At 36.5% G+C, this 25,426-nt stretch overlaps 1 protein-coding gene across 1 annotated transcript in view; it reads left to right on the top strand.

The window, feature by feature from the left end:
- Window positions 1–25,426, top strand: part of LOC128232465 (synaptonemal complex protein 3-like) — a 52,340-nt gene that overhangs the window by 8,094 nt on the left and 18,820 nt on the right. The window lies entirely within an intron of this gene.

The following is a 25,426-nucleotide window of genomic DNA, read 5'->3' as shown; positions in this document are numbered from 1 at the left end:
ATGAAATGGGATTATTTTTTATAAATGTGCCATTGGGAACAATACAGACTAGATTGCTTCTGGAATAGGGATGATATTGGACCATACACAAGGATTGCATTTGGGGTAAGACAGTCAATGCGAAAACTTTTTCTAGCTCATAGGACATTGCGACAGACAAGGACCAAATTTTTACCTGTTGCAACAACTTTTTACCTGTCGCAACATTTTTAACCTATCGCGACATTTTTTACCCGGTCCGACAACTTCTACCCAATACAATTAACTCTTACAATACTGAATGCATTGCTTATAGCAGTTACAGTGACAAAGACTAATAGACTATTCTAAATTATTTCATTTATTTCATATACACATAATTTCAAAAGATTTTCTTCAACACTTTGATAGTCCGCAATCTTATCCTCTGAGTCTGTTTCCCCAAACATGTCGCTGATTTCATCCTCCAACAGATCTGCCATGGCCTGCCTTCTTTCCAAGATGAAACAAACTTTCTGTGTCTACAGGGGGTGTTTTCTTTTGCTCTGCAGATGAAATTTGCAATTTACGCCCTGGCTGAGCATCTTTTGAATATTTTAAAAAAATCATCTGGAATGCTTAATTGTAATCGTAGTTCGAGAAAACACTAAAATATAATTATTTCAGAACTGTCAAAAAGTTTGTCTGGAGAAATTGTCACTTGCGTCTAAAACGTGATTGTTTCTATTAAGATCCTTTTAATTTAATAAATAACACAAGCTAATGACAAAAAATACTTGCTTATTAATACAAATTAAGACAAACACACTATAAAATAACTAATAATAGATCGAAAAATACAACCTTTTACTTCGATTGACGTGACCTCGGTGATTTTGACAAAGACAAACAGAGCGGAACGCATATGTAATAAAAATAACGATTGGCTAAGAAAATGTCCGTGAACCAATGAAATACAGCGACGCTCTCGCTTTCATGCTGAGCTAGTCGTAACCGAATGTGAGCGTAGTTCAAACAGAGCTAGCTTTAACGCAAACGTAAACATGTGACATGAGTGAATAAAAATAGGTAAAATGCAAATCTCACTGAAATGAAAGTGTTTTTTTTCATCAGGACATATAAAATTTCCTGACAATAAATGTCCGATTTTGATTTCTTTTCACTGCATTTTTTTCACTGGAAATATTTTCGGCGGAAACAGAAATTTCAGCCGGTCATCACCGAAAATTACCGGACATGACCGACTGTCCGACGGACATTGGCATTGACTGGTATGTGGGTCAACGTAATGTTTACTAAACATAGAAAACATATTTTAGCTCAAGACACTTAGGAAGGCCTGATGTACATGTATAGTGATGAAAATTTGTATTGCATTTTGGGTCTACTGGGTAAAAAATTAAGTTTGCTGTTACAACAAAAGGAAAATCAGTTTCTGCTCAATAAATGAAGTTGGTGTTGAAGTAAAGTGATAAAACAATGTGTGTGGCAACCTAATGTGAAATCTTACCTTGGGATTTTAATGCCTAGTTTCAAGCAATTGAATGTACTTGACGCAAATGTATATGATCCAGAATTCGTTGTGACGGAATTTCTGTTACATCTCAAAATGTTTGGTGTCCAAAATTTCATATATAGCCTATGCTAAAAATTAACATAAAAAAATATTTTGAGGAAGTATACTTAAAGTTTTTGCCAAGCTGGCAAGGTAATACAAGAAAGGCTTATCATTTAAAAATTCAATTTTGTTTTCCACAAATTTTAGAGATGTAACATAGACTACACAGCATTTGTATTGCTATAGATGTATATTTTGGTATATTTTAGAATTTCTAATTATTAATTACATTTCCTTTAATGCTCATCTACAGAATGAATTCTCTTAGCCCTTGTTGTGAACTGCCAACATATTTCAAAAGATGCATTTTGTTAAGAGCTGATGTAACTGGACATCAAATCAAATATATTTTTCATGACAATCTCATCTGAAACACACGATTTGTCAACCTTATATACTTACTTCTATTAGCTTTTGAAATAGAGTGATATTAAAATTAATATCAGTTATTTTAGAAGTTAATTACAGCAACCAAGCAACAGAATTGATAGAAAGAAGATGTAACGGTGGACACCAAGAAACTGGTATGTTTGTATTTTGTGTTCTTATTCAATAAATGCATGCTCTCCCACGATATGGATTGCTCATCATTTGTTAGACTGTCCAAGTATTAGTATTTAACATTATGTTCTACCATTAAATGATCGAGAAATGGTCGATAGGGCGTAAAACCCAACCAAACCAACTAGCCACAGTAGCTGCTGCTAGTAGACTAATAGATTTATCACTGAAGGTGGTTAATACCCCGAAACACCACTTGGCCCTATATGATCAAGATGTGATGTGACATGATGACATGCATGAATCACATAGTCCCACTTCACTAAGTGAACCGGGGGGTATAAATACAATTTTCAGGTGTGACAGTTATTCCTTTACTCCATATATACGCATTTTAACGCATGTGCGACCAGTGTAGATCCAGATCGGCCAGCACATCCATGCCGTCTGATCTGGATCTGCACTGGTAGCATATCGGTTATAAATAACCTAATGAATCTAAAAGGGAACAGTGTAGATCCTGATCAGACGACACAGATGTGCCGGCTGATCAGGATCTATTCTGTTCGCCCAGGCAATAAAGGTGTATCTATGGAGTGAAGGGTTAAATTAGCAATTTATCACTGAACTCACCCAGAGCTGGTTTCCGATGGCATAAACTGCTCAAAGTCCTCGGAGGTTTTCTCCACTGGGTCTGGGATATCATGGGGTTGCTCTTTGAAGACATCTGGGGCTCGCTTCTCCTTGGCATCTGGGGATGGCACATCAGGGGTCTCTGGGGCTTGACAGTGAACGTCATGTGGAACTGGAAGTCTGGTGATCTCTGTTACTATATCTTCAGAGATTTCCATCTCTGGCTTATCTGCAGTATCATGGTTCTGCTCTTCAAAGACATCTGGGGCTCGCTTCTCCTTGGGCTCTGTCGATGGCACATTAGGGGTCTCTGGGGCTTGGCAATGAACGTCATGTAGGACTGGAAGTCCGGTGATCTCTGTTACCATATCTTCAGAGATTTCCATCTCTGGCTTATCTGGCTTATCATGGGGCTGCTTTTCAAAGACATCTGGGGCTCGCTTCTCTTTGGCCTCTGGCGATGGCACATCAGGGGTATCTGTGGTTTGACAATCAACATCATTTGAGACTGGAATTCCAGTGATCTCTGTTACTATTTTTTCAGAGACTTCCATCTCTGACATGTGTACATCTAGATCATGAATGGCTTTCAAAATGGTGTCATTAAAGGGGTCATCTTCCTCATGCACAGATGAATCCAATATATCAAAAGCGCAATCAAGGTCGATGTCTGGTGTGCTTGTTAATGGCATCAGTACAACAAAGTGATTCACTGAAAACTCTTTTTCAGGTACCATTACTCCATCGATGTGCGTCCACATGATGTAGACTGGTTCTTTTTCACTTTTCTTATTTTTGTCTGGGTAGAATACTCGATGCATATCGTTGCGGACAGTGTGACTTCCGTACTCCGGATAAACAGAAAATACAGGGCATGACAAAATGTTGGCAAGACTTGCCAACTGCCACATACCCATGTAGGTTCCATTTTTGCAAATTGACAAAGCCTCTTGCTCATATAGTTTTCTGATGCTTTTTTTTATTCAATCGAGTCCCCATGTAAATACTGGAATATGTAGCAAAAGTTTTTGCCACATCATCATTTGGATTCATTCCACCCTCCAAGTACGTATTATCTAAATACAACTCTTCATTTTGAACCATTTCACACACTATTCTCTCTCTCTCATTTCCACATAATGGTCCTCTGTTCCATATGCTAACAAACTGGCTGAACGAGGCAGGCAGTTCCCGTCCGCTTGAATTGTAGCTGGATATAAGCTTTTCGGAATATCACCAGGAACCAAGGTCATGCTGTTTTTGTCAATAGTTTAGGCTGTGTTGTAAAACGTCTTAGTCGTGTTCTGAGGCAGAGGTTCGAACCTTTTCTTTGCAACAACATCTCGGAGATCTTTCATTGTTGAGCTATCCGATATATTCAGCTGATCTTTTCCAACTGACTGTTTTCCTTTGCTCTGTTTTGTCTGCTTCTTATGCTTATTTCCAACTTTATTTTCTGTCTGCTTTTTATTTCCCTTATCTTTCATTTCTTTAATCTGATGCTTAATTCTCTTGTCACCTTTAAAAAGGCTATGGGTTTTCCATTCACCAACATACTTTTCACTTGGGCAGTTATCTTTTACTTCACCAAGACACACATGGCAAAAGCAACTCAAATGTCTAGTTTTTACAACTCCAGACTCTACTCCTCTGACAGAGTGTACCTTCCGAGTTCCTTTTATTGTCTCAACCTTCCTATCAGGTTCCTCTCTCAAAACCTCCTCCTGATAGAAAATTACTCTTTTCTTGTGTTCACATTTAGAGCCTTCATGTATTGTCAGATTTTCCTTGCAGTAATCAAATAACTGCTTAGCATTCTGAATAGTTCCTTTTCTGCTCTTCACATGCAATTCTGCTTTCTTCTTCATTTACCCACCCAACGCATCACATGGTGATTTGCCATGCCTTGAATCGAAGTAGGCTCTTTCCATACTGTGTGTCTTTGTCTCAGAAACATGGAGAAATGGTACTTTTGATTTGAACTGAGAAGCCGAACCATCAGAAAACTGAATTTCTTTAGAGACAGGTACATGCTCTTGAACGTGTTCCGCCATTGTTTTCGAGAACTGGTCAGCTGCCTTTGCATCATGAGTCAGGTCTGGGGATATGAAAACTGCAGACCCTTGCACTACTGAATTCTTACAGTCTGGGCATCTGTAGTATCATATCATTGAAAAATCTGTTACCTGGTTGTAGTTGTAGTATGCAGACTGGATTTCATCTTGATGTACACACCGGTAGTTTTCCGCAAAGTCGGCTATAGTAACCACAACCCCTTCTGGAACTGACTTGGACAGATCATTAAACTGTTTATATTGCCATCTGGCAATGAACAGGTGGTTAGCAAGAAAATCTACACCCTCTACAAATTCATCAATCAATTCACTCAAAGTCCCACTTTGCTCTGCTAATACCTGTCGTTTTACTTCCTTGCCAGCGGCAGACCCCACTATTCCCAGTTTCCATCTCTTCCATACATACACTCTACCAGTATCAATGACAGCATCAACAAGCGGATTGAGGTAAGTTTTCATCTTTTGTTTCCCGCAAGCGCCACATTCTCTTTCCAAACATTTACGGTCATGGAACTCATCATTTTGCTTGTCGCAAAGAGTAATGTCTACTGCATGGTATTTGCTTTCAAAGGTACTTTCAATGCCATGTGATTTCAATGCCTCATTGATAACTTCCAATTTAAATTGAACATTAAGACAATACTCACACAAGCATGATGCAAATTTCTGTTGTTTAACAGTAAGAACCTCTTTTGGTCGTAATTTACGGAAGTGACTGAGCGACACTTTCAACCCTGGATTGTCCTGTAGGAAACGTTTGTGTATTTGCGGCAAAGTTTCAGTTAACACTCTCTTCTGCTTCAGTGTCTTGCTACTGACGGTTCTTTTCATGGGTAGAGTGACCGATTCGTATTCGTAAAATCTCTCAATATGTTTCACTGTATCTTCATTGAATGCATCTGTCCTTTTGGCATTCTCCAGCCCATTCTTTTCAATTTCTGACATGCGCAACCAATGTTCCCACTTAATTTCCAAGGCTTTCCTTAAACTGTGTTCAACAGCATACTTCCCAACTAAAGTGCGAGTTAATAACTGATCACGACTTCTACCTTCTTTTCAGTTCACTTAAAGCTCTTTTAACTCGAGCAACTATTTTTGAATTTGTCTCATTCTTAACTTTTGCCTCAGCTGAAGGAAATAGACCTGTTTTCAGCAATGCATTCTTTCTTCTTGGGGTTGCATTTTGCACGGCATGATTAATCCTTTCTGCAAATTTCTCTGGTTTTATAGGTTTGTAGTTGGAGGACTTTTTTGGAGTTTGATGTGAGGGAATATCTTTTGGTTGAGTGTCAAAGCAAAGTTTCCTTTTTGACGACTTGTACCTTTCTCTTCTTTTTTCCTTTTCTCTGCCCTTGGCTTCATCCGACATTTTGCTTCTCTGTTCTCTCTTCTTTCGACGCCAGTACTACCGCATCTTGGCAATCTTTTGCCGGGTGGCAGGTTTCTCAACAGAACCTTTCTGTTTCAGACGTTTGAGATTTCTTCGATATTCCATATATTATACTCCTTGGCTGTTTTTCCTGTTCTCTGGTTGGAAGGCTTCTCACTATCTCCCGTTTCTTCAGATTTCAATTTCACCCGAACGCTGTATCTGTAAATGCAATGAAAACACACCATGATTAAGCCCTTCATAATGCCGCATCAGGCAACAAGAGGTGGAACCGGATGCTCCTGTTTGGGGACAAAGTTAAGTCTATAAAATAACTAAATGAAATAAACAAAATTTTGTCACTGGTAATTTTTTTGTTAACAAAAATAATCAAATTTACTATAAATGCTATGTTTTGAATAATGAAGTTGCCTATTATAAGCTTTAAAAGATGAAAAAACGAAAAAAACACAAGACGTAACATTGACGTCATGTTTTGTATCCATGTTACATCTCGAATTAAAACATTAAAACCAACAAAATTTACCATAAACATTTACAGATTACAGACACAGTAGCATGTATTGCTCTTGAAATACTCAAGTACAATTTCATTTAAAAAAAACTGTGTAAAATAAAAACAAATTAAGCATTTCTAAAATAAGATGTAACTTGGACGTTCGTAATTGATTTTGAACGTAACAAAGACACCATTTTGGTTTCCCAGTTACATCCTGAAAACATTTAATGAAAAAAATAAACTAAATTCAATACACAGATTCAATTATTTTCTTTAACCCTTTCGGCGCCAAATAAATAGTCAAAAGTTCCTCTCAGTGCCAAATTAATTCCTGGAAGTCTAAGAGAATTCTACCAAGGTTATTCACTTGACCATAACTTTTTTATTTATAAAGCTTTTCTCTTCAAATTTTCACAGTAAATTAATTAAATAATATATTAAACAAAAGATCAAAACAAATATGATTTTTTGAAATTTTATTATACAAAATATTTAATAAATTACATAATAAATTTAAAAAAATGTCATTAAGTTCATAAATATTTAGTGATTACATTTGTGTACATATCCTTTCTTTACTTCTTATACAATAGAAAAAATGACTATGTTAAAATGAAAACATTTTTGCTTATAAACAAATCTACATGTGTACAAACAACACATCTAGATAGTTATGCATCAACATTATGGAGCACGCGTCCAGCTTCCTGAAAGTTCTTGTTTGTGTGAATGACACGGGGCTGCCCACATAGGAATGTTGATAGGAATGTTGCACTTATTGCATTTAAAATATGTTTGTTTTATACTCCATCCAGGAGTCTGTCTGTCACTTCGCACTGCACAATCTGGTCGATGCTTCTTCTTTTCGAAATCCCCTCTCCCGATCGCTCTACCTTGTCCCCTCAACCTCTTGTCCGTGGTCTTAAATAAATAATAAATAATTCTATAACAGTCATAAATCAATATAGGCATATGTTTAATTATCAAACTGCATTATAAATTGAGAATTTGATCAAAATAAGCAGCCAGAACTCAAAAACAGACGAATTTGAAGATATCATAAAAAAAACGACGGCCAACCTCTCAACCTACTGGGAAAAGTTTCATCCATATATTTTTTTTAATTTAGACTTTTTTTATTTATATTATATTGAATTACTTAGCTGCCAAGTGCTTATTTATTTATGGTATATTTGACATTTGCATGGGGATAGAACATCAATAATAACAGAAAAAAGCATTATTCAAACTAACCTGAAGGTGTTTGTGGTCTGGATGACGGATTTGAAACAGTTTTCTCACTAATATCGTCACCCGAACTTTCATTTGACATATCCGAATCCAATTTCAATGTCCGGAATATTACTATTACTGTCATTTCAGATCGTATTTAGCACTTCCTTGCAAGTATAAGCCCGCTTCCTTTTCCTGGAAGCCATCTTGAATTGTCCAGATCGCTCTGCGATTTTAATTCACTTTAGAAGACTGTAATTAATTAAATTTTACGTGAAAAATTATTTGAGAATGCGGAAGTAACATGAAAAAGCCTCGTTCTGAATCGAAAGTAGAAATCACTCGGCTCTGTAATAATATTTGAGCGTAAAAATAGCGAAAACACTACCCTATCGTTTTGTCGCAAATATGCGACTTTGGCGGTCAGCCTAGTTGTCACAATTATGCGACTTTGGCGCCGAAAGGGTTAACAGCATTTAAGAGTGCCAAATCAGTTTCAATATTACATGAATACACAATAAATGTAAAATTATGAACCTAGACTTTAAACAAATATGGCAAGACGTAACTTTGACATAATCAGTTAACTGAAAACATAACAGTGACGACATTGTCAGTGTCAGTGTTACCGCTTATATGTGATTATAATTTTCAACATAAATTTCAATGTAAATGCACTATTTCTTGACTAAACATGGACAACATCTGGTAACTTACTCATAAAATCAAATTTCTTAAATTTCCAAAATGTTTTTTTTTAAATTGAGTATTTATCCCTATGAGATGTAACAAGGACCCTATTGCTTACTTGTCAGACGTAACATGGACATTAATTTCTAGTGTCCAGTTACATCCACTGGCTTAGACATCAGAATTATACATGTTTTGTCAAATTCATTTCTTTTAAAACAGTTTTATTACAGTAGAATGTTACATGTACTCCGATAGTATTTAAATTAACAATAACACCTGAATGCATGGAAAAAGATGATGTGTATATTTAAGATGTAATTTTGGCATCAAAAATAGAACTTCTCAGTAACAAAGACACAATTCATGGTATCCATGTTACATATAAGAAAAATAGTTTTAGAAGTACAACTTGTAGTTGATTTTGTTTTGAAAATAAAAGAAAAACTATTTTTCAGGCAGAAATGGATTGAAAATTTCATTAATATTTTGTTCTTATATATATATGAGCCAACATTTACTTATTCTAAAACATGTGATGTAACTTGGACACTGCTGTTTTTCTGACTCAATTGTTGTCAAAGTTACGTCTGTTTAAAAAATGCTTATGTCTATGAATATTGCAATTTTAATTCCACGTATTGAAGTCATCTTTCATTTGTTTGTGAACATAATCAACACAGGCACATATGCATCAGACAACATTCGCCATAGTATACAACAATTACAATTAATGACATTTTCATTTGAAAGACGTAAAATGGATGCAAAGTAAAGATTGATCATCTTCACTGAAACTTTCATTTTTCGTCGTCCTGTATACATTCACATCAATTTTCGGACAAATATCACACAATATTTTCGTAAACTTTAATTCAAAACAATAAAACATTAGGTAAAGAGTGTCATGCCACTGAAAAATAGGTATAATCAAGGCTATGTACAGTTATTTCAGACGTAACTTTGTTTACTTACCGCGCCGTCTGTGGAAAGTCGCCCATATTGATAGCTGTGTGTAAACGTATGGTGTCGATGCGTTCTACGTCATCAATTACTGTGTGCAGGTACTTTTCGGCGCGCTTGTTTGGAGGCGCAAGTTCGTGTAGACTGGTTTATCACAAATAAATCGATCATTAAAGACGTAACTTTTTTGGACACAAAAGGCCACCCGTTTTTTATGTTCAAAATAGCCGAAAGGTTATTGTGACTGCCAAATAAATTTATACTTATGAAAGTTGTTATTTTGAAGGCAACAAGGTACCATAGTAAGCAATGAGTAGCCAGAGACCTTTGTATTAGAAACGTATGTTCCTACAGACGTAACCAATTGGACACTAAAGTTACGTCACGAAGAGCAAAATTAAAAATCTAAATTTATTAACCACTTTGCAGAGGCTCTGTTTATTTGTAATAATTTTTTAGGAAAATCACCTCTTTATTCAAAATACTTCATTGTTTGAGATTACTCGGAGTTCAGATCCAAAATTCATTTAAAATGAAACTACCGTATTATACCATGTATAGGACGCTAGCATAGAATATAAGGACGCAGGCAAAAAAATAGTTAAAAAACGGGTAAAACCCTTTAATATATAAGATAGGACGCAGAGGAAAAATGTCAAAATCGGAGCCGAAAAATTGAGGTTGGTAAATTATTTATAACATATATTGGAGTAAAAAAAAAATGTATATAAGGCATATTTCGATAACTGTCTTGTGTATTTCGATAATTATCGTCGTATTTCGGTAATTTAACATTTCGGTAATTTAGTGTACACAACAACAGGGATAATTCTATGTAAGATTTTCAATGAGAGAATTGCTACCATTTGTCCAAAATTGGTGAGAGAATTTTAATTTCAGTGAGATTTTTATAATACATGGATAACGCATTGAAAAATTAATGCATAACAGTAACTTTATTCATAAATATCAATACGGTATATTTACAAATTTACAATATATAGATATATAGATATGATATATACATTTGTTTGCCTAGAAGATAACGCTTGTTAACAGTTCCGTCATCATGAACATTCATATCTCATCATACTTGAGCAAAAAATAGGATTTAGCCATTTTAGCTGATAGGTGCATTGACTTTTTTGGGGGGAGATGAAGGCTTTCCATTTTTGTTTTCATTTGAAGCTGGTATTTTATTTTGGTCCAGAGACTTTTTTCAAGGAATGCAAACAACGTTTTCTGATTTGACATTTTGACGCTTCCGATATTGTAGACGCCTTTAAAATGCAGTGGCATGGACCTATAAACCATGGATTGGCAACTCTTGTCTGTGTTTATGCGATTAGCTCAAACTCACGCGTGCAGCGAGATTTCATTCCGAGAACTTACCGTGTGGTCATTTTCGAGACTACCGACATCGGCTGAATATACATGTAGGAAATATTAATTAAAACTAAATATAAACTTAATCAGGAGCATATTAGGTCCTGATTAATTCTTCGATAATTAAAGAAAATACAATAACGACAAACTACAAATATATTACATGGGACATGTCGATCGGTGTTAAAAAATAATTATCAGCAGAGCTGGCGGAAATAACCGAAGATCTCCGATAATCACCGATCGGATATTTGGCGGAATTTTTCGATATTTGCTGAGTGCCCGCTAAGGATTGTGGGTAAATCATTATTTCTTATCGTTTCACCAATATCGGGCAGTTGCCAATCCATGGTTTATAGGTCCGTGGCAGTGGTAACCTGTGTAAACAAAATTATTCCGGGTCGCAAAACGCTTGAAAACAAGTGCGTGGACGATATCGATTAAAACATTCGATAATACAAATGCGTTCAATGTAGGGGAGGCAATTCGTCCGTAATTCAATTAATATAAACAAAAAGCCATCAGCATTTACAATGCTTTATTTTGTAAAACAACAAAAGGGAAAAGACACAAAATACACAAACTGCGATCAAGCGCGAGAATATCTCGCATTTATATGATTTGGGTGCGATTTGAGCGATTTTTATGCGAGAAATCGCAGAAATCGCTTACTAGAATTATCCCTGAAACATCCCTGATATAAGTCTTGGCATTTTGAGAACATTCACGCATATTATAAGACTTATACAAATGCTGTAATAGTCCCGACACGCCTTCTGACTGACAGTCAACCATTGCAATAGTTCCGACATGCCTTCTGAATGACAGTCAACCGTTGCAACCGTTGCAAAACTGTGTAGCGTCAAAACTGATGATTGTTTTGATAAGGCTTGTCGCTGCGCGGAATAAAGCATGTCGGGCATAATTAATGCTAGTCGGTAATTATCCTTACCAGCGGAAGGCACGACGGGTAATGTGATAACAAACAACCATACGGTATGACCATCGCAATAGTTTGTTCTATTGATGTTTTTCTAATGACAGATAGCGGGTGTTTTTCACACCTTTGCACATTTAAAAAGATTTGATAGTGACAATAATGCTACTTTGCGTTATGCACATTCCTTTATTAATTTTTTAAAACAGTATCGTACAAAAAAAAGTTTTGTAAAATATCAAAACATTAAAATCATGAACAACGATTAATTGATATTAACCTCCTTTCCCGATTTTCCGTTGCCGTTATAACTCAATCCAGTTAAAGTGCTGACTCACATCGAGTTTTTGTAAGTAGCGTTCCTTTTGTAAAAAAGTAAACACTCATGTTTGTTTTCAATTTATTTTTCAATAAATCATTTTAAAGTAAACATTCAATATATTTCTGTGTGTGTTAACTTGCGTGGTTTAACCTATGTCAGTTGTTCTCTTTGATGACGCAGTACAGATACCTACTATTACCGCGTTCTTCCCCGGTCCGATATTTTCGACGTGAAATGGATTTGGAAAAAAACAGATGAAATTCTAATACCATAGAAAGGACGCAGGCAATTTTTAAGACGAGAATTTGGGGTAAAAAAGTGTGTCCTATGCATGATATAATACGGTACATGAAAAATTTATAAAAAAAAAATGTCCCACTTTTCATCACCTAATGTGAATTTTTTTACCGATTATGATAAGCATAAATAATAAGTACACTCGAGAATATTCGTCATTTATTGCTGTTATCAATGGAATAATAAAATACATGCACAACCAACAGGAAGTTGAGGTAAACTGGGATTCTTTGAGATGTAACAATTATTTGGATTAAAAGTCACTGTTTTCGCTGGTGCGCACGTTCCGAAAAAGCCATATTATATATAATATAATTTATTTGTTATATTATTCATGAATCTAGCGGTGTTATTTCTGTAGTACAACGCGATTTTAATATTGTTCTGGTAATGGCAATCTAAGCGAGATAACTCACAAAAGTCACTCTACTTGCTTATAAAAGTTGTCTGTGCTCTATAACTTCAATATGTATATACGTTCTGAATAATATTAATACTGTAGGACTTGATCAATTTTATCAAAAATGAACGTTAGGCAAAAAAAAGAAATACCTGTGTTTCCGGTGACCCAACTGACCCTATTTTTTCCTCGCCGACCCTAATCTTATTTTTAGACATAAAAGTAAAAAAAAAAAAAATTATATCGTTTTAAATATATCGTCATTATGTCGTTCTTTGTCTTTTTATGTACCCGGAGAATAAACTTTCATTCCTTATTATGTATTACTGAGACACTATGTCAAGAGGAATACAATATGGCGGAGGGCGGCGAACCCTGTCCGATATCTTCAAATTGGCAAACGCATGTTACGGTCCAAACACGTGGTTAATCACAAGAGACATATTTTGCAGTCTTTAATATCAAAATATTTAGGATTATAGCTCGCGGTATTAATTATTCATGTCCAAAATAAAACTTTCTTTTTACGATTAGGCATTGCGTATATTCAATTCAACATTTTATTGCATTAAACATATCAGACATGTTTATAGCAAATACAAAATACATACATGTGCAAGGCATGGATTTAGACACAAATTGTTTTAACAGAAGAGCAAAACATTTGTTTATGGATACAAACAACAACATACTTATTAGTTTCTTAAGATGTTTGCATAGTATATAAATTTTGATAGATTAACTAGAGATTTATTTGAATTGTTAGATAACAAATTAATAAACTTTTGCTTTGTTGGCCACGTGTAGTAATATCTTTTAATATATTTGGCTCTTAAGTCTGCGTATTTCGGACATATTAGTAAAAACTGATATTTATTTAAATCATTCTTTGGTTGCAGTAGATGCATAATCTTTGAGATCTAGGTGTATAAACGTATCTACCAGGTTCAATTTGTAGATCATGTGATGAAACTCTAAATTTTGACATTGCTTTTCTAAGTTTTGAATCTTTTACATCATAAAGGTAATTTTCTATCCGAAATGTATGTTTAAACAGACAAGATGTTTCAAGACGTCCTGAGTTATTTATAGATGAATACCAGCTTTGGTGATAATTATCTAGTATGCGCTGTTTTATAACACTTAAATCGATAAACATATTAAACTGATTCTTCCAGAAATAGCCAAGCCCGTGTTTATAGAGAATCTGTTTAACTCTGAATGCCCAGTTACATCCCTTATAGTTAAGTTCATTATTAGTATCATTTTTTAGCATATTATATGTTTTATATATTAAGAAGTTCTCATTTAAAGTAATTAATCTTATCCAGTACTTTATAAGTAGTATTTTTCTGTGTATTGACATCGGTATTCGACCAAGTTTACCATACAGAGCCTCGCGATTGGTAGAGCGTCTCACACCTAATATTTTCCGACAAAATTTCAAGTGCAAAATTTCTACATCCAGTCCCTCATAGTAGCCCCATACTTCTGCCCCATAATTTAGTGTTGGTAATATATCATGCAGGCTTCTTACGATTAAGCTTTGCTCCATCTAATGCAGGCTACTTGCCAGGTTCCAATACACATTTCACTAATCGTTACATTAATTTATCCGCAATTATCAATGGTTATTTATTTCGCCTTATTAAAAATAAGTCCCATCAACTGAAATCCAATTAAAAACCTTCGAAAGTTAATGACACATTTGTTGGAATGTGTCAGCTGCAGATCAAACGGTACTATTTGTGACGTCAGTGTACGAGCAGTGATAATATCAAAGGCTATGGTTTGTATTTAATTCGGTCAGTCGGATACCGTACGATCCCATTTGATTGCCAAGATTTCGCCTAGGCTGGTAAGAAAATACCATACTATCGAAAAAATAATAATCAATAATTGTCGTCTGGGAATCTTATAACAATGACCGAAATGTTTGAATTCACTATAAATATGAATGAAAGTTTGATTGTACGAAAATAAGATAAGTAAAATAAATCCATATCCGCGTTTACTTGTTCTATTTTTAACCTACCTCCACTTGAAGGCCTACTTTAAGGAGCTCACAGTTGACAAGAAAATCGGCGATTTTCCTCATGCAAATTAACAAATTAGTTGATAATTGACTGTTTGGGTAGAACATTATCACAGATCTGTAGAAATTGAAGTGCTGGATTTGTTTTCTAAAAACTGATCGCGACTTATAAACGAGTATTGTATAAAACACCAGATTTCATGGGCAAAATTGGCGGGAAAATACGGTAGTCGAAGGTGTTTTTCTGTGACTTTTTGTAAATTATGAAACGCTTAGATATAACAAAATTGTTATGATTCAACAGAAAATTGCATGATATGGAAACTGTAAAAAAAAAAAAAAAAAAAAAACAATCCTGACTGACCGACCCTATTTTTTTTCGCCATATCACCTGAAACACAGGTATATTTTTTTTTTTGGCCTTAGTAAAAATACTTATAAATGTTCAATTCATACAAAGTCACATAAGTTATATGTTTGCTGAGTGATTATTTTATCAAGTAGTTCTTTAATGTAACTATTGTAATTACTTCAGTTGAAATTGAGATTTATTACTTTAGCAAACGTAACATGGTTCTGCACTGAACAAAGTCTTGACTCAGACTGACTGCCAACAAAAATCATGGCGCTTTTATACTCGCACAGTTGGCGAAACGCTACTGCCAAGAAAATGTTGGCAATGCCACCCAAAAAGTTGGCAGTGCCAAGAAAAATGATGGCAGTGACAACGATTTGAATGGCAGTCATGTGACTGCCACAAAATAGAACGTTTATAGGAATCAAAGGCAGCCATCTTGAAAAATATGTAACTGATACAAAGAAAGGCTCTGAACATAGCTGTAAGTTTTGGAATGTAAACATAAACAAATCAAAAGGATGAGTCACCTTATACATGACTGCACTTGACCTTAAAAGAGCGGAAGTTGCGCAGAATAACAAAATGGCTGACATTGTGCGAGTACAGAAACTTTACGATAAATAATGCTTGAAATATGGATATAACGTCGCACCAGCGGTGAGGAAAACAAATGCATTTTAACACCAACATATCGAGAAAAGCTATTGTTGAACGATTTAAATTTAAAAGCATGCATCTGTTGAAAAAGTTCACTAAATGCTTACAATTACCTGGTGGGGTATAATTTATCTGAAGTGCACTTTCGGCAAATGTAAATACAGAGTCAGTTCATGATACTTTTACCACTCCGAATGTCATCATGTTCTGAATAAAATCGGGTAAGTGTTAAATAAGATAACTTTAAATATAATAGGTTACATTTATAATGTTTAGATTTCCTAAATTTATGCCTTTTATGCCCACTAATAAAAGGGATGCTCCTGCAGCCTTCAATTTTTCCTGTTAACATGTCCCTTCATATGCTTAGTGTTCTCCTTATCAGTTATCTGCTGGTCCAGATGATTGACTGCATTCAATTCTACAAAGCTCCTTTTTTGTTTCATCCAATGCTTTACAAACCCTCTGAAACCCGGAGAGGAACACTGTGGTCTGTGCCTTTATGGCTGTAACAATGTTCTTTTCCATCGAAGCCATAGCCTCATGCAGTTGCGTTGGTCTTTTGATGTTGTCTGCTTGGTCTTCTCCACATGTAGGCGTTTTCCCAAGAAATAAGGGGTCAGTCAAGTCTTGCAATGCTGGCATTACAAGAGCCTGTTCCGTAGGCCTTTCATCTAGACAAGGGGTAGGTGCAAGGTCAACTGCCTTTCGCTTCCTTTCATAAGAGGGAGTACGTGTTTCTGTCTGCGGCCATTCTGTCTGCTTAAAGATGGGATTTTTAGGAATGTCCCCAGCAGTTTGGAAGGGCGGAAACGAATTTTCCATGAAGTCATCGACCTCTGTTGACGGCATTTGGATTCGCTGATCACTTTGGGAACAATATCATACATTAAGACAGGCTCAGGACCAGTATAAGTCAGGCCATTCTCTGGGACATCATATGGTTGTTGGACATCGCTGCTGATAGCAGGGACAGAATTTTGTCCTGACTGTAACTGGACTTTCGGTCTCTCCTGTGCTGGCATCTTACTAGCTAAATACTCCTTTAATGGGACTGCTCCAAAGTCGGGCACATTCACAATTGGCTGAAGTGCAGGCCTGAATGACAATAACGAAGACACTTTCGGTGGTGGTGGTCCCTTGGGGCTTGGCGCAGTCAACTCGAATGTGTGGTCCTGTCCGTTGTTGTTATGAAACAGGTCCTCGTCAAAACCTACGACATGTGGTGAAGGCACATCACAATCAATCATGACCATGCCCTTGTCCGTAACATACCAAGGATTCGTTGATGCCCTTAGAATGTCCTTCAGCTCACCTGTTGGTCCGTTATTCTTGACCTCATTGATGTGTCCCCTGTAGCGTTCCGTGTGGTTCCACAGGGTGTTTCTGTCCTGGCATCGTTTGTCTGGATCTGTAAAATCAACAATATTTTCATAACTCTTTATATACATTCTCTGGAAGACTCGCTTGATTGCCTTTACCTCACTGAGTATATACGCAAAAGTCGTACACGCTATTTTGTTAATCGCATATGTTTTGTTTTTGTGTTTTACAACAGAAATGTGTTGTTTTATTCCTAAAACGTTCCACAAAATCTGCCGGCTGGACGCTCGTTTCACCATTATTTTTTTTATTTGTTTGTACTCATTTATTACTCTTTATGTGCATCTAGTATGTACATTTACAGTTTTCACAACAATATTCAACTTCTTTTATATGTTAACGGTTCAACAAACTTTCAGCTCATGTATGATGTTTGCATGTAATACACCAATTAACACTGTTGTTGAAGTAGAGTCTTGAGGTCCGTCACCCACTTAGAGGGGGACCTCCCCTGGTACAGCTTCAATTTGTCATGGTTAAACACTTTAGTGGAGCGGAGCCCTGGTCAGTGTGGATGCTTATAGGAGTGCCCCATCTTGCCACTATGTCATTAATTATCCTTTCTGCACACACGACTGGCTTCGGACCGGCCACACCTCAACGTACTTGGTAAAATGATCAGCTGTGACAAGCACGTAGCGGTTTCTGCGTGGCGTAACCAGAAGTGACCCCATAAAATCCAATGCGAGGATGTCCCATGGAGCTCCGGCCCCAAAATGACCCATAGGTGCAGGTGGCTTCTTCTTGGAAAGTTTGTCTGCCTCACAAACATCACAAGAACTGACGTAAAGCTTAACGTCATCCTTCATCATATACCAATAAAAGCTTTCTAAGAGTTTTGCCTTAGTGGCCTTAACCCACATATGCCGGTCAATCCATTATGGACAAGCCGCATGACTTCATTTCTGAGTTCATTTGGTACAACCATCTGCGGTTTCTTTTCTGGAGACTGTTTACGGAAAAGAACACCATCAACTAAGGACAGATTTTCCCAGATAATATCATAGTGCCTTGCTGCCAGGCTCTTGGATGCCATCTCTTCTCTATTTGGTTGGCGCGCCTCTAGCATCCCAGTGTAAACCAGTTCAAGATCACAGTCGCGGGATTACATGTTGGCGATATCTGCAGCTTGGTAACCATCTAACCAGTTGCAAACAGCTGTGGGTTTTGATGGTTCGGTGGATGATGTTGACGGCTTTTCAGCATCCACCGCTTTGACCACCAATACAGCGTTTTGGTCACCAACATCTGGGGGTTCGATAGTTTGGGCCCTTCCGGAAACGAATGATTTCTGGGCATTGATCTCTTCACCTCTGACTGGAAATGGTGGCTCTAAGCGCATAAGCTCCGCCCGTCATTTGCACTTTGAGTATGGACCGCATTTAAGTGGCTTGTCGGCGTAAACTGCGTCGCACATGCAGTCGCTGGGAACGAGACATCTTGACAACGCGTCACAATGACCTTGAAGACGACCAGGCCTGTACTCAATCTCGAATTGATAGGGCGCCAATATTTCCAGCCATCTAGCCACTTTACCATTAGGCTCCTTCAGCCTGAATAACCAAACGAGGGCCTGGTGGTCTGTTCGAACCCGGAACTTCTGGCCTAACAGGTATTGGCGAAAATACTGAACAAAAAAGATGACTGCCAACAACTCCCGCTCTGTTACACAATAATTGTGCTCCGCTCTGTTCAAACCACATCTTGCAAAAGCTATAACTCGTTCTCGACCATCTTGCAATTGAGCCAGGACCCCACCTATGCCAGTACTGGAAGCGTCAACATCTAATATAAATTGTCCAGCATCATTACGAGGGTAACCCATAATATCGGGACTTGTCAGACACTGCTTCAGTGTGGCAAAAGCCTGTCGATTTTTGTCAGTTCGGTCACTGGATGGACGATCTTTGCGAATTTTTTCTAAAAGTGGCGGTAATAAGACCCAGTGGCTACAAATTGTTTCACTTGTTTAGCGTTGACTGGCCGCGGCCAAGCCAGAATTTTGGCCACATTAGTCGGGTCTGGACGCAAACCCTCAGCAGAGACCACATGTCCGAGAAATGTTACTTCCATTTGCAATAGCTCCTCACTTCTCCGGCTTTAACTTCAGTCCGGCTGCTACAATGCGGTCTAAAACCTCTGCTGCTCTGGTCATATGCTCTTCAAAACTGCGGCCAAAGACGATGATGTCATCTATGTATACCAGACAAGTGACCCACTGGAGCCCTTGCAGTGCGAGCTCCATAACCCGCTGAAAAGTCCCGCTTGCATTAAGCCAAAATGGCATACGTACCATCTCGTAGTGTCCGTATTTACAGCAAAATGCTGTTTTCGGGATGTCCTCCTTTTTTTACTGGTATCTGAAAATAGCCACTTGTAAGGTCAAAACTACTAAATATGGTGGAACCCGCAACTGCGTCGAGACAGTCCTGAATTCTAGGCAAAGGGAAGCCGTCTGGTTTCACCAGCTCATTGACCTTTCTATAGTCTACACATGGTCGTATTGCACCTGACTTCTTCTTAACAAGGACAATTGGTGAGGCCCAAGGGGAAGTGCTTTTGCGTATGACACCCTTCTGGAGTAAATCCTCAACTGCCCTTTTCTCTTCATAAGCATTCGCAATTGGAACTCGTCTGGGTCGCTGTTTTACTGGCGGGGCCTCACCTGTGTTGATAGGGTGCTCTGCTAAATCAGTGAGACCCAAATCTCATTCATGTTTAGAAACCGCGCCCTCGTACTTCACCAAAAAACCTGACAATATCTCTTGTTCCCGCTGACTTCTGTCTGTCGCCGACCTCTCAAACAGAGATTTCAAGTGATCAGGAACCTTTGCAACTTCACCCCGCATTTTCACACATACTGGCTGCACATCAGTCGCGCTTCTGATCTGCACCTTTCGGACCCGGTCCGCATTACTTTCCTCCTTCGCATCTTTCTTAGGAGCCAAAACACTTACTACAAGCTCTACTCGCTCAGCCACTCCTATCTCTGCATCCTGTTTAAGGGTTGTCGCAGTAAGGAATGGGTGAAGTATTCTCACCTTGCAGGTCGTAGAGCCGTTGATGTCAACGAGGGTAGATGCCATCAAAAGCGGGGACCTTGTCTTGAACAATCTGTGGCTTCCACAATGTAGTTTGCCCTCTCGTCCAGGTCATCCTTCTCTATCCTCTTAACAAAAACATCAACCACGGCTTCTGACTGCGCCGGCAATCAAATGTCCTCTGCCACTACAACTTTCCTCACCTTTTGTAGATTACCTTTCCGCAAGCAAGGTATCTCGCACCCATTAAGCAAAATAAGGTATTTTCTTATGTCAGCCGGGCCAACGTTACTGCCAACCAGCACGTCATAACCAAGAAGCGCATTGTCTTCTATCTCCGCCACTGCGAGCTCTTTCTCCATAACTAGTGGTCCCAAGGTAACCCTAAACATACCTTTACCCCACTCCCGAATAGGAGCACCGCCCGCCCCGCGAAGAAGAGTAGACCCCCTCAACACCGGTCGTTCTTGGTCACTTATCTTGTTATACAACTGATGCGATACGATTGTTCTCGTCGCCCCGGTGTCTGCAGTGAATGTAACTGGAACACCATTCACCTCCACCGGATGTATGTACCATCGCCAAAGTCTGTATGCGTCTCTCCGCTCTTTAGGACCCCCGCCTGCAAGCTTGCATTATCTACAAAAATATGGCCTTTGACTACATTGTTCTTACTTAACTGGACCCCCCTCTGGCCGCGAGAGACGGTCCCTGCCTGTTTAACCCTTTCCCTCATGTCAAATCAGCCATATTAGGCCTGCCACTGCATGGCTTATCAGTACATTGATAACCAGTAGCCAATAGATAATAAGCCCCTATAAGTACCCCTACTGCATAGGAGATTATTGGAGAATATTGAAAAATTGCCCCCCATGCATTTCAAACTTATTTTTCTAGTATTTCTTTTGGTTTAATCAATTATAGTTCAATATAGAGTTTGTTGGTAAATGAATTTCCAATCCAGTGGTATAATTTTTATTATGTTGTCTAAATTATTTGGTTGAATATTTATAGAAAAACAACTCCAGTGAAAAATTGAAGATGTTTCAATTGATTTCATATTATACTATATTTATTTCAATTGACACCTATGCATAACAACTTTAATATGTTGTAGTATTTCTTTTGATTAAATTAATGGTAGAAATTCAAATAATGAATATAGTATTTGTAGTGTATTAAATTTCGAATCTAGTGATCATAGTTTAATCGAAAAAGGTTTTGACAAACAAATATTCAAATCACAGAAATCATGCATTGTTAAAAAATAAACACAATTTTATTGGGCAAACAACAAATGTTATTTCTGATTATTGTTCTCATAAATAAAATTTACATGTCCGTTGTTTTGAAATGAATTGAAAAATATTGTAAATATTAAACTGGCAGTTTGAAAAACTTTGGGGACGTACTAGATATTGCCCTCAACAAGCCGAACAACTCGAATTTTTAATAGTCAGAATAGCTGTTTAAATTAAATTTAGTGATTCCGTAATAATATAATAATTAAAATCTGTCAACACAAGGCAATAAATCAAGGTCTGAAATGCATGGACAATTACGACAACATTCTTGTGTATTTATCGAGATCGAGAGAACACACGTTTTTACAGCTGTCAAACTGGGTCATATCACATATCCAGTAATATTATTATTATCCGTGTATTCACAACTAAATACTAACTTTGATTAACAGACGTAAGGGGACATTTTTATTACCGGATTAACATTCCATTTTTGGAAACAGAAGTGACAAATGACATGTGTTTATTCAAGCCAGACTCTTGTTTACTACATCGTAAATCAGCCATTTTTACACATTTCTAAAGCATGACAGGTGACGTCATTAGCGCGTGATCAATAGGATATATTAATATGATATTAACCCTTACCATGCTGCAATGTTGTAAGTGTAGTTCAGTGCTCACTGCTGAGTTGTTTTGAGTGAATGTTAAATATATCACCCATTGACTTTAAAAGAATACAATTTAAATAATACTTGTTCTACAACATTCAAACTTTCAGACAGTGATATTGAAATGTTAAAGTTTTAATTAAGCTATCAGTAATTGAAATTGATTCCACGGTAACCATGGAGACAATTTCTTGTCTAAAAATTATACTTTTATTTTGCATATGCTATTGTTTTTCATAAAAACACATTTGTGTTCATCAATAAAATCCATCAATTGAAGAATTTTTGGGTAAAATGAAGATTCACATTGATATTGAACGCAATTAAATGAAAACTTATGTTATTGTTTATTTTGGACAACATTTGTTATATGGCGTGTGCTACAATATAATTGAAAAACAGCTGTTTATTGGAGAGAAACAAGCAAATATGTCAATGGTCATTCATTTGTTTTTTCTAGCTTTAGTGTTCAGATCAAGAATACAATACTATGAAGCAACAAAAACCTTTGTGAGAAAGTTATTCTGCATGTTCCCATGGCAACCAATCTTCTTTATTTGATATTCATACCAAAGTTAAAGAATTTGACCAATGTTCAGGTTTTTTATTGACTACATTACCATTATTTTATGAATATGTATCTGCTTTATCTAATTTAATGTCATAATAAATAATTTTCAGCAAATAAAAATTCACATTACGGTATTTTAGTGATGCTTAGCTATGGAAAGAAGAACAGTTAACAATATACTAATGGCACAGACCTGATACCCTGTTTAAAGGATCACAAAACAATAGTCCAGTATGAAATTGATATTACAATATTACTGAATGGGAGCATGATTGATAAATAAACATTCCACAATTATGTATCTTTCAGTCATTTCATTTCAATTTTAAAAGGTTGCTATGGAAACATCAACTATGTTTTTTTTTTAAAAGAACAGTATACCAATAAGATACGATTCTTAAGTTGTAGTCATTTGAGACTGCATAAACACAACATGAGACAATGAATCAAAAACATGCTTTTGACCAGTATTAATTAAATATTATAAGTACAATCATGTTTCTTAAAGGAAACAAATGTTTATATTTGTTATTTCCAACCAGCGACTGAACTAGTCTTCTTTAGTAGCAGTACTCAAGACTTGGTTATAAGGACAGTATCAAAAGTGCATATGGTATATAATTAAATGAGCTTTAAAATAGTGACAGGATAGAACCAATACTTAAAAACAAGTTGCCCATTGTACCCACTGACTGCACTAGTGGGGGATGTGCACCAGGCAACGCCCCTCACATTGTTCAAATTTACTTCTTCTATATCAGAGAAATAAGATAAAAAGTAATTTTATACATTCAAAATGCAACATCTCAGACTACAAATTGCTTACATTTTTTGGGGTGGGGTGGGGGGGGGGGGGGGAAAGAACCCATTTTATGCCATCCACCCTGGTACCATTGTAAGTAGTTAATTTTGTAATTTATTGAATTCATAAAGGGAGTGTTAGTTAAAACTTATTTATTTTCACAATTGTGAAACAAGTATTTGCAACTCTCATTGGCACAATGATACCAGAGAGTGGGTCTTGTGTACTAGGGGAAACTGGAAACCCCGGAAAAGAAGCCCACTCGTCCAACTTGGTGACCACTAACCAAACTCACACTCGCCTAGGCTGGGAATTGAACGCAGGTTCTCTATGAGAGAGGCGAATAGGAAATTCCTATCGAGCCCATTGGTATAGTTCTATACATAACATATCATATAGCTTTCTTATTATTAAACATGCAAGTGTTACTTTATTTACAGTTTAAAAAATACTTGCTCTGCCTTAACAAATCAAATAGTTATAGTTCTTGGATGGCTGTGCATAAATAATTTCATTGTAGGACTGTATATTCTAATACATTTGATATTATTTCATCTTATGATAACATTAAAACAGAGAGAGATATACATAGAGAGATATACATGTTGTAAGCAAACTATCATAATTTTTATACTTTAACTATTTAGTTATCAGGTGGTTTAATGTTACCGAAGGGCCAACAAAATAAAGCACCCATTAACATGTCTGTATTCTCATGTTTCAACACCATACTGTTTGTACATATTTATAAAATGCAATGTAAAGTTTGGTAAAAATAACTGCAACTTTGAAGAAATAAAATGTATCCACCTTTCTTACAATTATGGCAGAATGTTAAATCACATCTCTGCTTAAAGTTACTTGCCATTTATGCAATGATTTAACTTGTCATTAATCTCAGAATTCTTGTGCATGTATGCAAAAACATAATTTTGGTTCATATTGTAAATGTTGATGAAAAGCTCTCATGAGATGCAACATGTTTTGCCTTTTTTATTTAATAACAAACATTGATTTTAGTGACAAAGAGTGTGATTATTTCCTTTTTTTATTTATTTTTTTAAATAAACATGTAAATCCATATTATGTAAGGTAGTTTTTTTCTGTGTTAAAATTCCTTAATTAGCTGTTATCATATGACATATATAATAAATAAATTCATAAGAATGGTAATTGCCAATTACATTTTTTACATTTGATTTTTTTATTGATAAAAGTAATGTTTCATTTTCTGTATAAATAACACTATTGTACATCATACTCATAAGGAATACATTTATAAGTGACAATAGAGGTGTTTTGGTTAAGGGGTGTTTATTTCATGCTTTGGTCCTTTTTTCCCCTTGTAAAACCTTACAGGTATTTTGCCACCTGGTGATTGGGAGGGGGGTGGGGGCACATTACAAAAATAAGCAGTGTTAATATGGTGTTTTGTTTGAGGTGAAGTTGTCCCACATCCTTATGTGTAAGCTTGGAGCCTGTAATTAAGGTGTACCTTAATTGGTTTGTTAAAATTAAAATCTACTCTACTGTAACATTCTCCAGATGACAGCAGCCAAATGTATTAAACCAGTTAATTCGTTTTAAGTTTAAAATGAGTCGAAATGTTTATTAATTGGTCAACATTCATCAAATAGGCACTGTTCACCAATTTAATTATAACTATCATGTGTAAAGTAACCAAAAGATTACATGCGGATAATTGGCCCCCATATGACTTGCGGATATGTAAAACAGCATC

Source organism: Mya arenaria, chromosome 4 (genome assembly GCF_026914265.1).
Source record: "Mya arenaria isolate MELC-2E11 chromosome 4, ASM2691426v1".
NCBI classification, from domain to species: Eukaryota; Metazoa; Mollusca; class Bivalvia; order Myida; family Myidae; genus Mya; species Mya arenaria.
The sequence above is the reverse complement of the archived record's forward strand: the minus strand, read 5'-3'. Positions and strand labels throughout refer to the sequence as shown.